The sequence below is a fragment of the Giraffa tippelskirchi genome, chromosome 11, assembly GCF_054371585.1.
Source record: "Giraffa tippelskirchi isolate mGirTip1 chromosome 11, T2T-mGirTip1v1.2.pri, whole genome shotgun sequence".
Lineage (NCBI taxonomy): Eukaryota > Metazoa > Chordata > Mammalia > Artiodactyla > Giraffidae > Giraffa > Giraffa tippelskirchi.
In genome coordinates this window covers 82106981-82120000 of record NC_137285.1, presented here as the reverse complement: position 1 = coordinate 82120000, position 13020 = coordinate 82106981, and the positions used below count along the sequence as shown (strand labels likewise).

The following is a 13020-nucleotide window of genomic DNA, read 5'->3' as shown; positions in this document are numbered from 1 at the left end:
CTGTCCTCTGGTGCCCATCCTACAAAAGCCCTATTTATTCTAGAGCAGTCCAATCATTCTTCGCCTGGATTTCTGCTTGAGTAAAATTACAAACCCATCACACTGTGTTAGCTTTTGTATCTTTAACCTTTCGTCTACTTACCAGTCTCATGTAACCTATAAAAAATATTTGAGTCTCTGTATCATTTAAAGAGGTATTTTCTTTATTTAACCTCTCTAGGTATCATTTTTTCAAATTGTGTCCATTTACATTGAAGCTTCCTGAAACAGTAGTTCATATTTGTTGTTAACTGAAAATTTGATTCACTCTTCATCTCACGGCAGCCCAATTCTTGCTCCTCCATTCTAATGAAAAGACTATTAACATTTTTAATAGCTCCTGAGTTGCCAAAGCCAATGTACCCTTTCGAGCCTTGACTTGACTTGACTTTAACAATAATTTATACATGAACGATAGCTCAGATCCCTGGTGGCTCAGGTAGTAAAGAATCTGCCTGCAATGAGGGGAACCTAGGGATTGAACCCTGGAGATCAAACCTTGGTAAGATCCCCTGGAGAAGGGAATGGCAGCCCACTCCAGTATTCTTGCCTGGAAAATCCCAGGGATAGAGGAGCCTGGTGGGGTATATTCCATGGGGTCGCAAAAAGTTGGACAAGACCTAGCGACAAACACTTTCACTTTTCATACATGAATGGTGCCTGACTCCATATACTAGGCCAAGAAATCTCTGTTGAAATCATTTTGCTAAATTTCTTCTGGTCATCTCCCATTGGATATTCCATAATCTCCATAAACTCAACATGTTCAAAATGGCACTCAGCAGTTTTTCCACAAAACCTCCTCATCTTCCTGTGTTTCCTTTCCTAGAAAAATAAAAACCACCTTCACTTACTTGTGTATATCCTGTATTTAGGAGCCATGTTGAAATATTTCCCAATTAGTCACTAAATCCTTCAGATTATACTTTCTAAATTTTTCAAAACTGTGTCTTCTATTCTATGCTTTAAGAGTTTGCCATGTCTCTTCTGGATGACTATGTTACCCTCCTAATTAGTCTTTCTCCATTCTTGCCCAACTGCAATCTGTCCTCCACTGACCTGCCATATTGGTCTTGAAATGTAAAATCAAAACAAAAGGGACTGCTATCTATGTGATTTCCAAGCTCCAAATCTCTGAGTCTCTGAACAACTTGAAGTCCTTTGACGAGTACAACAAAACCTCTCCAATAACTTTTCTAGCTAGTCACTCATCTTTTTCCCCCAAAACTTCAGAATTATTTCATGCTTTATCAGCCCTCTCAAATTTGAAGAGGCTGTTCCCTTTGCTTGGAAAATTCTCCCATCTCTTTCCCATTTAACCAACTCTACCTCATCACTTAGAACACAAATTGAATCACTCCCTTTGAGAAGCATCATTAGTTCTGATGTGGATGCTCCCATCTCTGTGTTTCCAGAGTATACGAATATTTTTACCGTGTACTTTTTGCTGACTTTCATGCTTCCACAGGAGCCAGTATGGTGCCTGGGACATATTAGGCTCTCAATAAAGAATCAAAAAATAATTAGGCTTCTAGGACATAATGTGACAATGTCCTTCTCAGATTCTTAATGAAGATCAATTATCTATCAGTGGGGGATTTAATTTTTAAGTTAAAAGACCATATATTCAGGTGACCAATTCGTTTTTAAGCTATCTTTATTCATACTAGTAACTTAAAGATTGGCTTATAAGTTAATGACTATTTCTTTTCTCAAACATTTTAAAATGAGTAACAATTAAAGATTCTCTAAAGTCACCTTTTTGGCAGCGAGAGAGCTGTTGACATTTAGTTTTATCTCCAAAAGTGGTTTCTTCTTGGTAAACTATCCTTAACATAAATACTATGAAGGTTAGGCAGCAGGTGATTAATTCAATTATTTTAATGCCACTGTGAAAAAAAATTTTTTTTTCTCTGTATTTCTGTCCTTTGATATCAGAGCTACTTATTCAGGGGCTTTTAGTACTGAAATTCAAGATATTGCCAAGATTCTTGTAGATTCCACTGGTAACAGGCTCAAAATCTTTTAAAATTCATTAATTACCCATATTTGATTTATTTTAAGATAAAAAATGCAGATTCTGATAACAATAAAATACTCAGACAAAACAACAACTGTAACTTTCATAGTAACGTTAATTCTGGAACTGGAGAACTCTTTTTGTTGTTGTTGTTAATTTTTTATTGAAGGATAATTGCTTTATAGGATTTTGCTGTTTTCTGTCAAACCTCAACATGAATCAGCCATAGGTATACGTCTCCTCCCTTTTGAACCCCCCTCCCATCTCCCTCCCCACCCCACTCCTCTAGGTTGATACAGGGCCCCTGTGTGAGTTTCCTGATCCATACAGCAAATTCCCATTGGTTATCTATTTTACATGTGGTAATGTAAGTTTCCATGTTACTCTTCCCATACTTCTCACCCTCTTCTCTCCTTTCCCCATGTCCATAAGTCTGTTCTCTATGTCTGTTTCTCCATTGTTGTCCTGTAAATAAATTCTTCAGTACCATTTTTTCTAGATATATGCGTTAGAATACAATATTGATCTTTCTCTTTCTGACTTACTGCACTCTGTATAATAGGTTCTAGGTTCATCCACCTCATTAGAACTGACTCAAATGTGTTCCTTTTTATGGCTGAGTAATATTCCATTGTGTATATGTACCACAACTTCTTTATCCATCCATTTGTTGATGGACATCTAGGTTGCTTCCATGTTCTAGCTACTGTAAATAGTGCTGCAGTGAACAATGGGATACATGTGTCTTTTTCAGTTTTGGTTTCCTCAGGGCATATCTGGAGAACTCTTAAACTTGAATGATGTGAAAAGGAAAGAACATCTTATAAGATACGTAACACTTAATATTAAAAAGAAAACCTTAGAAATTTAAAAGAAAGTAGAGTCTTCCCAACACAGATGATCATGCAGAATCAATCTGAAAGAAACATAAAAGATGGCTGTGCTAACTATATACACTATACATTTCAGAGGAATTAAATTATTAACCTGACAATGGTCCCTCAGTAACTCCAATAACTTGTATAATGTACATGTATAGGGTCTTTGTGGGGGCAGATTTTGCAGCATATTTTAGACTTCTTTATGTGGAAATGTTGATATTGCATTTAGATACAGATTATCTCAGAGCCAAAAGAACATGGAAATTACTAAATCCATCTCTCTATTAACAATTGTTGCAAAGCTATTCTATCACATGGCTACTATATCACATGTAGTACAGATTAAATGAGTTTTAATAAAAAAGATGTTAGAACTCCTTTGATATCACGGATCTAGTAGTGGAATTACTTTACCTAAGATTTCAGTGGAGAAATTTCTATGAAATACAGCAAGTGATAAAAAGCTACGGAGGGAGCTGTTAAGATATTGCAAAGTTAAAAAATAGATAAATAAACTAATTAAAAAAAAAAAGATATTGCAAAGATGTCAAAACACAAGAGCACTCCAGTCTGAACTAGGATCAATTGTTGATCTCTGCCGTGCAGTGGTGAGAGGGAGTGAGGTTACCAAATCATTTTGTAAGTATTTTCATAGACTATTGATTACAGAAGAGCTGATTGATTAACAGGCTGAGAAAAATGACTTATGAGACAAGATTATAACAACTAAATATATTGTTCATTGACAGAAGACTTAAGCACTTTGATGTACACTACATACAAAGTATTTTAGAGAATGACTTAGGGGTATGATACAAATTTCTAAGAATCCAAAATGTGTCATCATGAAGGGAAAGAATTATTTACCATGTTCCCTGAGGGCAATAACTAAAAGTCAGGACATGAAATTGAATAACAGAAAATGTAGTCTCTGCATCTAAAAAGTTTCCCCAGTAGTGATATCTATTAAATTGTGAAATGGCCTCATAATGGAAGTTGCAGAAAAGCCATCCTGTAAGTCATTTCACATCAGAGTGGACAAAGTATTAAAAGATATACCTCTGGAAAGAAATCTACCCCGCTGCTATGATGGAGAGTATAATGAATGACCCACAAGAGTTTTCCACTTCTGCTTTTAGGAGCATTACAACTTTTTCACTCAGGGTATATCTGCTGCTGCTGCTGCTAAGTCACTTCAGTCATGTCCGACTCTGTGCAACCCCATAGACGGCAGCCCATCAGGCTCCCCCATTCCTGGGGTTCTCCAGGCAAGAGTACTGGAGTGGGTTGCCATTTCCTTCTCCAATGCATGAAAGGGAAAAGTGAAAGTGAAGTCATTCAGTAGTGTCTGACTCTTAGCAACCCCGTGGACTGCAGCCTACCAGGCTCCTCCATCCATGGGATTTTCCAGGCAAGAGTACTGGAGTGGGGTGCCATTGCCTTCTCCGAGGGTATATCTGGAGAACTCTTAAACTTGAATGATGTGAAAAGGAAAGAACATCTTATAAGATATGTAACACTTAATATTAAAAAGAAAACCTTAGAAATTTAAAAGAAAGTAGAGTCTTCCCAACACAGATGATCATGCAGAATCAATCTGAAAGAAACAGAAAATACAGCTGTGCTAACTATATACACTATACATTTCAGAGGAATTAAATTATTAACCTGACAATGGTTCTATCTTCTATCTTCATAGCTTCAGTTTTATGTTTATTATTTCAATATCTTTTTAATTTTATTTTCCTAAAAGGCCTATAGGTTGTAAATCTTTGGTTTGCCTGTTGCGAAAGTCATGTTTGTCATTAATATCCTGAGACTCAGTAAGGCAATTGCTCTGAGGAAAAAGCAACAGAGACAGTGGGAATATTAATCCATTTTCTAATGCATCTTTAAATGTATACATCCAATCCTAAACTTGCAGCCTCTGAAAGATGATTCGACAGCAGAAAGAAAATTTTTCTATTTTATTTATTGCTATAAATCCCATATTAGAAATCTTCTCTTTTAACCATTCGTAAATTAAATATGTAACTTTTTCATATTTTATTAAACCCCAATTCTTTTGCTCGTGGGCATTTAATTGATGAGAAATGGATTAAAGATGATGAATATTGAGTAGAAATATTTGATAGTTTTTGTATATCGAAAATAATTTTTTAGTCATTTATACTAATCTCACTCTTACCCTCTTATTGAGAATGTGCTAGTGTTAAGTTTGGACTTCCCGGGTAGCTCAGCAGTAAAGAATCTACCTACAATGCAGTAGAAGTGAGATTGCAATGCAGTTGATGCAGGTTTGATCCCTGAGTTGCAAGATCCCCTGGAGAAATATATGGCAACCCACTCCAGCATTTTTGTGTGGGAAATCCCATTGACAGAGGATCCTGGAAGGCAATGGAGTATGGAGTCACAAAAAAGAAATGACTCATCGACTAAACAACAAGTGATAAGTTCACCAATAATGGAAGCTGCAGTGAAATGGTGCAAATGTTAATGCACATTAAAACATGTATACTTATAGAGAAATTTACCATCTAACAGTATAAATGTGGATATACTTCTGTTTCATGGATACAGTGTTCTCAACTGCAAGATGGGGATGTCGTGTGGAGAATTCTAAAGACTGCTTCTAGTTTTTATCTGTTGAGCTTCAATGAACTGGCCAATATCAAAAGAAACTTTTACAAAAGTCTGGCACCAACATTCCATTCATTTGACCAATACAGATAAACTGTGAAAGTGTCAGTGTTAGTTGCGTCTGACCCTGCAACCCCATGGACTGTAGTCCACGAGGCTCCTCTTTTCATGGAATTCTCCAGGCAAGAATACTAGGGTGGGTTACCATTTTCTTCTCCATGGATCTTCCAGATCCAAGGATCGAACCTGGGTCTGCTGTACTACAGGTAAATTTTTACTGTGAACCACCAGGGAAGTCCAAGATACACTGGGAGTGTCAATTATATGCAAGGAATTTTGGCAGGGGCTTGACCTAAGGAAATCAATAAGACAGGATCCTTGCCTTCATGGAATTTGCTGCTGCTGCTGCTGCTAAGTCGCTTCAGTCGTGTCCAACCCCGTGCGACCCCATAGACGGCAGCCCACCAGGCTCCCCTGTCTCTGGGATTCTCCAGGCAAGAATACTGGAGTGGGTTGCCATTTCCTTCTACAGTGCATGAAAGGGAAAAGTGAAAGTGAAGTCGCTCAATCATGTCTGACTCTTAGCGACCCCATGGACTGTAGCCTACCAGGCTCCTCTGTCCATGGGATTTTCCAGGCAAGAGTACTGGAGTGGGGTGCCACTGCCCTCTCCCATGGAATTTGGGGGTTAGACTAATATGTAAACAAGTGCCACAAATTGTTATAGATGAATTTCAAAAGAACAAAAGTGTGGTACACACAGGTAGAAATAAGAAGCCCAACTTAAGAGGTGATGCTTAGAAAAGAGCTTTGAAATGTCAGCAGCAGGTGATAATCCTGCACTACTACTAAGCGTAACCCTCTGCACCAGGACAGATTGTCTCTGGTCTTATCAAGGACTCCACACGCACTATTTGCATTTTAGGAGAACCTTTAGGCTTGGAGAGCTGAAAGCCTCACTGATGGTCTACAATAAGTAAGCAGCAAAGTCTGCATTCAAATTCCAGAGGCTTGACGGAGCCTCCTCTAAGCAAAGGAAGCACAAATTAACTAGCAGAGGCTACGAACATGCCACAACTATTCCTAGAACTCTATTACACTCAGTGTGGCTGGAGGCAGGATGAGAGGGAGCCAGGGTAAAGGATAAGGCAAACGAACAGACAGAGACAAACCACAGGGTGCTCTGTCGCCATGCTGGGATTTGGATTTCATCATACCCAATGGAGAACCAGTGAAGGTCTATAAAAAGAGGAACGGCAGATTTGTCTGGGTACGGGCCTTAGAAAGGTCTCTTGGCTGCTCTGGGAAAAGAGGATCAATGACTGTCCTACAGGCAGAGAAACAAGGAGGGAATGAGTGTGTCGCTCAGGGAAGAGGTTCTGGGAGTTATATCCAGACTAACAGGAAAAGGGAGGAAAACAGGGGCTCATAGAGAAAGATACTGAGGCATTAGGGAGGTAAATGGGGAGTGCTCGTTAGTGAAGAGAAGTCTTAGCACTTTTCCACATGGAAGGAGAAAGATGCCTCGACTCTCCCAGGGTTTCCTTGCTGCCCAAACTGCACCAGGATGGATGAGGCTAAACATGGGACATCTGAGCTCTCTGAAGCAGTGCTCCTCTTTCCTGACCTACTGCCACCTCCAAGAACAGAGCGACTGACCATATAGCGCTTTGCCATCTTTCTTTCACAACCTTTATTCCATCCTAAGTGTTAACATTGACAAGTGTTTTTTCTTCAAAAGCTGGACTAGGTCCACTGAATCCCCCACAGTACCAAGCACACGACAGGTTCTTCATAATTATTTGCTGAATCAGCTGTTTCAATTCCTTCCTGGTAGTTATAGTATATGAGTGAGTATGCATAGATGAATCAAATGATATATGCATTACTTTGTTCTATTTTGGTTATATTTTCACTTAAATATGCCAAGAGTGTGTAGACACGAACCTTACTGGCAGTCCTTCTTCACCTACAAAATCAGGGCAGGAATGGGAGGGTCAATTATTGTTTATTATATATTTGAGGATTTAATTCTAAATTTAAACCTAAATCAAATCCCTTATGATTATACAGTGGAAGTGACAAATAGATTCAAGGTATTAGATCTGATAGAGTGTCTGAAGAACTATGGACAGAGGTTCATAACATTGTGCAGGAAGTGGTGATCAAAACCATCCCCAAGAAAAAGAAATGCAAAAAGGCAAAATGGTTGTCTGAGGATGCCTTAAAAATAGCTGAGAAAAGAAGAGAAGTGAAAGGCAAAGGAGAAAAGGAAAATATACCCATCAGAATGCAGAGTTCCAAAGAAGAGCAAAAAGAGATAAGAAAGCCTCAGTGATCAGTGCAAAGAAATAGAGGAAAACAATAGAATGGGAAAGACTAGAGATCTCTTCAAAAGAATTAGAGATACCAAGGGAACATTTCATGCAAAGATGGGCACAAGGACAGAAATGGTATGGACCTAACAGAAGCAGAAGATATTAAGAGGTGGCAAGAAAACACAGAAGAACTCTATAAAAAAGCTCTTAATGACCCAGATAACCACGACAGTGTGATCACTCACCTAGAACCAGACATCTTGGAGGGTGAAGTCAAGTGGGCTGTAGGAACCATCACTACGAACAAAGCTAGTGGAGGTGATGGAATTCCAGCTGAGCTATTTCAAATCCTAAAAGATGCTATTGTGAAAATGCTGCACTCAATATGCCAGCAAATTTGGAAAACTCAGCAGTGGCCACAGAACTGGAAAATGTCATTTTTCATTCCAATCCCAAAGAAGGGCAATACCAAAAAATGTACACATTTGCACAATTGCACTCATTTCACATGCTAGCAAAGTAATGCTCAAAATTTTCCAAGCCAGGCTTCAACATTACATGAATCAATAAATTTCAGATGTTCAAGCTGGATTTAGAAAAGGCAGAGTAACCAGAGATCAAATTGCCAACACTGGTTGCATCAGAGAAAAAGCAAGAGAAATCCAGAAAGACATCTACTTCTGCTTCATTGACTGCACTAAAGCCTTTGACTGTGTGGATCACAACAAACTGTGGAAAATTCTTAAAGAGATGGGAATACTAGACCACCTTACCTGCCTCCAGAGAAACTTGTAGGCAGGTCAGGAAGCAAGAGTTAGAACCAGACATGAAACAATGGACTGGTTCCAAACAGGGAAAGGAGTACGTCAAAGCTGTATATTGTCACCCTGCTTATTTAACTTCTATGCAGAGTACATCACGTGAAATGGCAGGCTGAATGAAGCACAAGCAAGAATCAAGATTGCTGGAGAAATATCAATAACCTCACATATGCAGATGCCACCACCCTTATCAAAGAAAGCAGAGAGAAACTAAAGAGCCTCTTGATGAAAGTGAAAGAGGAGAGTGTGAAAGCTGACTCAACATTCAAAAAACTAAAATCATGGCACCTGGTCCTATCACTTCATGGCAAATAGATGTGGAAGCAATGGAAACAGTGACAATCTTTCTTTTCTTGTGTTTCAAAATCACTGCAGATGGTGACTGCAGCCATGAAATTAAAAGACACTTGCTCCTTGGAAGAAAAGCTATGACAAACCTAGACAACGTATTAAAAAGCAGAGATATTACTTTGCCAACAAAGGTCCGGATAGTCAAAGCTATTTTTTCCAGTAGTCATGTACGGATGTGAGTGTTGAACCATAAAGAAGGCTGAGAACCAAAGAACTGATTCTTTTGAAATGCGGTGTTAGAGAAGACTCTTGAGAGTCCCTTAGACTGCAAGGAGATCAAACCAGTCAATCGTAAAGGAAATCAACCTTGAATATTCATTGGAAGGACTGAAGCTGAAGCTTAGCGCCAATAGTTTGGTCACGTGATATGAAGAGCCAACTCACTTGAAAAGACCCTGATGCTGGGAAAGATTGAGGAGAAGGGGATGACAGGACAGATGATTGGATGGCATCACTGACTCAATGGGTATGAGTTTGAGCAACCTCTGGGAAATAGTGAAGGATAGGGAAGCCTGGCGTGCTACAGTCCATGGGGTTGCAAAGAGTCAGACATGACTGAGCAACTGAACAACAACAAATATATTTGAAGACAATGGAATACATTATTGTGATTTTGTGATTTACAGTAAATATAAAGTTGAGCATTCAGATGAGCAAAATACATTTCTCATTTGCTCTTTGTCCACAGTTCCTGACTCACAGCTTCCCAAATTCTGGAGTTTCCTAATGTGGACAGTTATAAAGTAGTAATTCTTTGTTACATTAAAAATTTGATCTTTTTTTTAACCACACCTAATGGAGGCCGGTCACCTGGAGACCCAAGAGAGTTGGAATATTCAGTTCTACCCCTGACCTCCAGGGAGGGAAAGGGGCTGGTTGTTATGGTTTAGTTGCTAAGTCATGTCTGACTCTTTTGCGACCCCATGGACTATAGCCCGCCAGGCTCCTCTGTCTATGGGATTTTCCAGGCAAGAATACTGGAGAGGGTTGCCATTGCCTTCTCCAGGGGATCTTCCCAACCCAGGGATTGAAAAGGGGCTGGAGGTGGAATCAACTGCTAACAGCCAAAGATTCAATGAATCATATCTATGTAATGAAGCCTCTATAAAAACTCAAAAGGACAGGGGTCAAAGAGCTTCTGGGCTAGTGAGACGTAGGGAGAGTGGTGCATTGGAGGAGGACATGGAAGTTCTTTGCCCCTTCCCAAGTACCTTGCCCTAGGAATCTCCTCCATTTGGCTGTTTCAGAGTTACATCCTTTTACAATAAACCAGCGATCTAGTAAGCGAAATATTTCTAAGTTGTCTGAGCTTCTCAAATAAATTAATCAAACCCCTGGAACCTCTGACCTACAGCCAGTCTGTCAGAAGCACAGGTGAACAGTCCGAAGCTCATCTTGTGGGATGAGCCCTTAACCAGTGAAATCTGATGCTTTCTCTAAGTAGATAGTACCAGAACGGAGTTGAATTCCTGGATACTTTGCTGGTGTGCAAGAACTGTTTGCTGGTTTGGGGAGTCCTCCACTCCATGTTGGAAAGTGGGTCTCAATATACCTAAAAGAATTGTGGTTAGAAATTTTTATTTTTCTTTAAAATATGGTTACTGAGACCAGCTGGAGAAGGCAATGGCAACCCACTCCAGTACTCTTGCCTGGAAAATCCCATGGATGGAGGAGCCTGGTAGGCTGCAGTCCATGGGGTCGCTACGAGTTGGGCACGACTGAGCGACTTCACTTTCACTTTTCACTTTACTGCATTGGAGAAGGAAATGGCATCCCACTCCAGAACTCTTGCCTGGATAATCCCAGGGACTGGGGAGCCTGGTGGGCTGCCGTCTATGGGGTCGCACAGAGTCGGACACGACTGAAGTGACTTAGCAGCAGCAGCAACTGAGACCAGCAGTCTAAATAATAAAGTGAGGCAGTAGTCATTCAAACTGGAATGTGTTGGGCAGCAGAGTTTATAGAATTTTAAAGTAGAGGTTACAGAATTACTAGCACACGGGGAAAGAAGGCTGGTACTGTATAGCAAGTCACTGTAAACAAAGTCAAGGCACTCCCCAGCCCAGGGGAGGGTGAAAGACTCAAAAGCTGTAGGCTCCAACAGTATTCGCATCGTAAAAGTTGTCATTATCATTGCTAACAGCTGAGCAAACAGACCCTGTTAGGTGTATTTTCTCTGTTGTAGCAAACTATTTTTTCAAAACAGAAATTGAAGAAATTTTCTCTTAACAGAAGGTCAGAACAATGGCGCCTTCAAAATGCAATCTGGTTTACTGAGAGAAGAGATGGGCTATGTGTGAGATGCTGTGCTTGAGGTAAGAAGTTGCTTTGCTTTCTTTTTTCACGAATAGATCACAACATGAATACTGTCTTTGAGACTGGCCACTGTGCACGCCTCTCCTATGGTCTCCACACAGAACACAGACTAAAGGAAGATGTGAACTAGCAGACTGTTGATATGAGGAGTTAAGAAAACTAATTAATTTAGAGGTCTCTTTTCATGGGGCTTAAATGTATTTACATTGATGTAAAAGTGTGAATTCAGCCTATTGAGTTTTTAGTGAAATTAAGAAGCATGTTTGGTGGTTTGTTACAATATTTGGAAACTATGCGATGCATTTACATTTTACAAAAGACTTTCCCATATCTTATCTCATTCAACCCTACTATGCCCTTGCTACATAGTAGGTGCTTTAGGTATGTTTGTAATGACTTCTGGAAGCTTACAGAATGTTAATTCATCCAGGAACACTCAGTGAGTAAGTGCCATCCTACTAAGTCATATGAGTAAGCAACAGACAATATAATTAAGGCTTGTAGTTGTCTCTTTTAAAGTGCTCCTAGTCCAGTTAAAACCAGAACAAGAAAGGTCAACACATAAGCTGTGGTAAACTCAGTGCTGTTGAAGGGGTGAATTCAGTAGCAAACATGAAGTTATAGTATCCTTAAAGAATAGCGTAGATTCTGGGACTCTGCTTATAAATTAAGAATTCTTGTCAAAGGAAATAGTTCTTATCAGGGCAGCACATTCGAATCAATTGAGGCACTTTTAAAAAATAGTTTTACAGGCCCTTTCTCTGAGATTCTGATTCACTAAGTCTGGGATAAATTCTCAGCACCTATATTAAAAAAAGAAAAAGCCTGAGATGGTTCTACTGCAAACACTTGATTCAGAATAATTTTCTTTGGACTGTGATGCTTCATGCTGTTTAAATTATATTCTATGGTTTAAGCCTGAATTGCTTTTGGCCAATTTTCTTCCTTTTAGCTTTAGGATTTATCACTTTTAAATGCAAATAACTTGGGTGGGTAAGACTTTTAGCTGTTATCAGTCAGTGACTCACTTTGCTCCCTCAGCCTGGATTGAATGATTCCCCACCTCTTCCTTGGGTCAGTCCCTGCCTCCTCTGTGAATCATTTCCTGACCACCTTCTCTTTCCCTGAGACACAATTATCAGCTTTCTCTCCTCTCCCCTCCCAGGACTTCTCGGGTATGTTTCTGCTATCGCTCATCACTGCAGGTCTGTTTAATTTTACTCTCTTGAGGGTAGGTTTCCCATCTTATTCGTATCCCCAGGAATTGGAACTTGACATAGAGATGGAGATCCACACAAAAAAATATGTAGAAGGATAATTGCTTTACAGAATTTTGCTGTTTTCTGTCAAACCTCAACGTGAATCAGCCATAGGTATACATATATCCCCTCCCTTTTGAACCTCCCTCCCATCTCCCTCCCCAGCCCACCCCTCTAGGTTGATACAGAGCCCTGGCGTGAGTTTCCTGAGTCATACAGCAAATTCCCTTTGGCTATCTATTTTACATATGGGAATGTAAATTTCCATGTTACTCTTTCTATACATCTCACCCTCTCCTCCCCTCTCCCCTTCAATAAAAAATAAATACATTTAATATATACATATATGTAGAATGAATGAGAGATTGAATTTAG

At 39.6% G+C, this 13020-nt stretch overlaps 1 protein-coding gene across 4 annotated transcripts in view; it reads right to left on the bottom strand.

Annotated features, from left to right (window-relative positions):
• Positions 1 to 13020, bottom strand: part of PDGFD (platelet derived growth factor D) — a 269444-nt gene that overhangs the window by 61890 nt on the left and 194534 nt on the right. The gene's annotated exons all lie outside the window — the stretch shown is intronic.